The following is a 4,444-nucleotide window of genomic DNA, read 5'->3' on the forward strand; positions in this document are numbered from 1 at the left end:
CACAGGCAGGGAGCCCAGCCAACAGCGAGTTGCAGTAATCCAGACGGGAGATGACAAGTGCCTGGATTAGGACCTGCGCCGCTTCCTGTGTGAGGCAGGGTCGTACTCTGCGGATGTTGTAGAGCATGAACCTACAGGAACGGGCCACCGCCTTGATGTTGGTTGAGAACGACAGGGTGTGGTCCAGGATCACGCCAAGGTTCTTGGCGCTCTGGGAGGAGGACACAATGGAGTTGTCAACCGTGATGACGAGATCATGGAACGGGCAGTCCTTCCCCGGGAGGAAGAGCAGCTCCGTCTTGCCGAGGTTCAGCTTGAGGTGGTGATCCGTCAATTGGACGTTGTGCACCATATCTTCCAGGTTGTGCACCATATCTTCCAGGTTCTTTTAATTTCACCTTTATTTAACCAGGTAGGCCAGTTGAGGACAAGTTCTCATTTACAACTGCAACCTGGCCAAGATAAAGCAAAGCAGTGCGACAAAACCAACAACACAGAGTTACACATAAACAAACACAGAGTTACACATAAACAAACGTACAGTCAATACAGTGTGTGTACAGTGTGTGCAAATGTAGAAGAGTAGGGAGGTAAGGCAATAAATAGGCCATAGAGGTGAAATAATTACAATTTAACATTAATACTGGAGTGAAATGTGCAGATGATGATGTGCAAGTAGAGATACTGGGGTGCAAAAGACCAAGAGGGTAAGTAATAATATGGGGATGAGGTAGTTGGGTGTGCTATTTACAGATTGGCTGTGTACAGGTACAGTGATTGCTAAGCTGCTCTAAAGTTAGAGAGGGAGATATAGGACTCCAGATCCAGATATTTTTTAAATTCGTTCCAGTCATTGTCAGCATAGAACTGGAAGGAAAGGTGGCCAAAGGAAGTTTTGGCTTTGGGGATGACCAGTGCAATATATCTGCTGGAGCGCGTGCTACGGGTGGGTGTTTCTATGGTGACCAGTAAGCTGAGATAAGGCAGGGCTTTACCTAGCCAAGACTTATAGATGACCTGGAACCAGTGAGTTTGGTGACGGATATGTAGTGAGGGCTATCCAATGAGAGCATACAGGTCGCAGTGGTGGGTGGTATATGGGGCTTTGGTGACAAAACAGATGGCACTGTGATAGATTACACGCTGAGTAGAGTGTTGGGGGCTATTTTCTAAATGACATTGCCGAAGTCAAGGATCGGTAGGATAGTCAGTTTTACGAGGGTATGTTTGGCAGCATGAGCAAAGGAGGCTTTGTTGTGAAATAGGAAGCAATTCTAGATTACATTTTGGATTGGAGATGCTTAATGTGAGTCTGGAAGGAGAGTTTACAATCTAACCAGACACCTAGGTATTTGCAGTTGTCCACATATTCTAGGTCAGAACCGTCCAGAATAGTGATGCTAGTCGGGCAGGAGGGTGCGGGCAGCGATCGGTTGAAGAGCATGCACTAAGTTTTACTAGCATTTAAAAGCAGTTGGAGGCCACGGAAGGAGTGTTGTATGGTGTTGAAGCTTGTTTAGAGGTTTGTTAGCACAGTGTCCAAAGAAGGGCCAGATGTATACAGAATGGTGTCATCTGAGTAGAGGTGGATCAGAGAATCACCAGCAGCAAGAGCGACGTCATTGATATATACCGAGAAAAGAGTCGGCCCGAGAATTGAACCCTGTGGCACCCCCATAGAGACTGCCAGAGGTCCGTACAACAGGCCCTCCAATTTGACACACTGAACTCTATCTGAGAAGTAGTTGGTGAACCAGGTGAGGTAGTCATTTGAGAAGCCAAGGCTGAGTATGCCGATAAGAATGCGGTGATTGACAGAGTCGAAAACCTTGGCCAGGTCAATAAAGACGGCTGCACAGTACCGTCTTTTATCAATGGCGGTTATGATAATGTTTTGGACCTTGAGCGTGGCTGAGGTGCACCCTTGACCAGCTTGGAAACCAGATAGCATAGTGGAGAAGGTACGGTGGGATTCAAAATGGTCGGTGATCTGTTTGTCAACTTGGCTTTCGAAGATTTTAGAAAGGCAGAGCAGGATGGATATAGGTCTGTAACAGTTTGGGTCTAGAGTGTCTCCCTTTTGAAGAGGGGGATGACTGCTACAGCTTTCCAATCTTTGGGGATCTCAGACCAAAGAGAGGTTGAACATGTTAGTAATAGGGGTTGCAACAATGTTGGCAGATCATTTTAGAAAGAGAGGGTCCAGATTATCTAGCCCAGTTGATTTGTAGGGATCCAGATTTTGGATTTGGGTGAAAGAGAAGCGGGGGTGGGGGGGGGGGGGGGCTTTGGCAAGTTGCTGCAGGGGGTGCTGAGATGTTGGCCGGGGTAGGGGTAGCAAGGTGGAAAGCATGGCCAGCTGTAGAAAAATGCTTTTTGAAATGATCGATTAACGTAGAGATTTATCGGTGGTGACAGTGTTCCATATCCTCAGTGGGCAGCTGGGAGGAGGTGCTCTTATTCTCCATTAACTTTACAGTGACCCAACACTTTTTTGAAATTAGTGCTGCAGTATGCACATTTCTGTTTTAAAAAGCTAGCCTTAGCTTTCCTAACTGACAGATTATATTGGTTCCTGACTTCCCTGAAAGTTGCATATGTGGCTATTCGATGCTAATGCAGAACGCCACAGGACGTTTTTGTGCTGGCAGTCAAGTCTGGGGTGAACCAAGGGTTATATACTGTATCTGTTCTTAGCTCTACATTTTTAAAAATTGGGCATGCTTATTTAAGATGGAGAGGAAAGCACTTTTGAAGAGCAACCAGGCATCCACTACTGATGGGATGAGGTCAATATCCTTCCAGGATACCCGGGCCAGGTTGATTAGAAAGGCCTGCTTGCTGAAGTGTTTTAGGGAGCGTTTGATAGTGATGAGGGGTGGTTGTTTGATTGCGGACCCATTACGCACTCAGGCAATGAGGTAGTGATCGCTGAGATCCTGTTTGAAGACAGCAGAGGTGTATTTAGAGGGAAAGTTGGTCAGGATGATATCTATTAATGAATCTTCTTCGGGATCGGTGTCCCTTCCATGGGACGGTTGGGCTAACGTAGGCTTATGTGATTAGCATGATGTTGTAAGTAACAGGAACATTTCCCAGGACATAGACATATCTGATATTGGCAGAAAGCTTACGTTCTTGTTAATCTAACTGCACTGTCCATTTTACAGTAGCTATTACACTGACATAATACCATGCTATTGTTTGAGGAGAGTGCACAATTTTGAACATGAAAAGTTACTAATTAACAAATTAGGCACATTTGGGCACTCTTGATACAACATTTTAAACAGAAATGAAATGGTTCATTGGATCAGTTTAAAGCTTTGCACATACACCTATACCATCTAGTGGCTAAAATCTAAATTGTACCTGGGCTGGAATAATACATTATAGCCTTTCTCTTGCATTTCAAAGATGATGGTACTAGGTTACATAAACAATTTATATGTGTTTGCTTGTCGAAATGTTATGATTTACATACATGATCAAGGCTCAAGCAAAACAAGCACACACACATTTTCTTGATTTACTCCAGACAGGGCCTGACTGCTGAACTGACGTAGAAGCAACAGGTTGCAGTAAATTCAGTAATTCAGTATAACAAATCTGAAGTTGTCTATGTAAATGCTCTGAAACGATCTGTCTGAGCCTAATCTGCTTCTGATTGACAGGTCCCATCTTGGTTGCCATGTGACAGTGCAGAAGTGGATGGATGGTATGACTGTCCAAGTGCCCCAATAGTTGAGGGACGCTGTGGGATCTAAAGGCAGCCAGTGATCCTTCATGCAACTTGCTGCCCCTCGCACCTATTGTACAAAGTCTAATAATAATCCAACATCCCCAGGAACATATCACTCAGGAACATATCACATATCAATCAACTAGCTTGAAGTAGGTTCGGTTGTAGAATCAGTTGTAGCAATTACATGTTAACGGTACATAGCGTTAAAAAGAAAATACTGCCAGCAGCGGGCCATTGCCTAAAGTAGCATGCCTTTAGAAGTCATTTCTGTAATTAGAAATAGTAAGTTAAGTGTTACAAATCATTGTTTGTAGCTCTGTAACAAGGCATCCAGCCTGCTGGCTTCATAATGTTTTCTTGTTTTGATGTTAACCTGCCCTGGAACTGCAGACGGAAATGAGCTGCTAGCTAAATCTGATACAACACATATTTTCTCAAGTGTACTGCTTCTGATGTACATTGTCCTTGCTCAAATAAACTCAATAAATAAACACAATAAAGAAATAAAAGGAAACATTATGCCTAGGACCCTAGGACTGAGAAGGCATTGGAAAACATACTCAGAGATTCAGAGATGTTTAGGGCTAACTTGATTTATTATCGGTGGTGCCATCAACATAAGCTCGTACAGGGGTGAAGAGGTGCAAATCCCCCCCTCGCACGCACGCACGCACGCACACACACACACACACACACGTT

This window comes from Oncorhynchus gorbuscha, linkage group LG16, assembly GCF_021184085.1.
Source record: "Oncorhynchus gorbuscha isolate QuinsamMale2020 ecotype Even-year linkage group LG16, OgorEven_v1.0, whole genome shotgun sequence".
Lineage (NCBI taxonomy): Eukaryota > Metazoa > Chordata > Actinopteri > Salmoniformes > Salmonidae > Oncorhynchus > Oncorhynchus gorbuscha.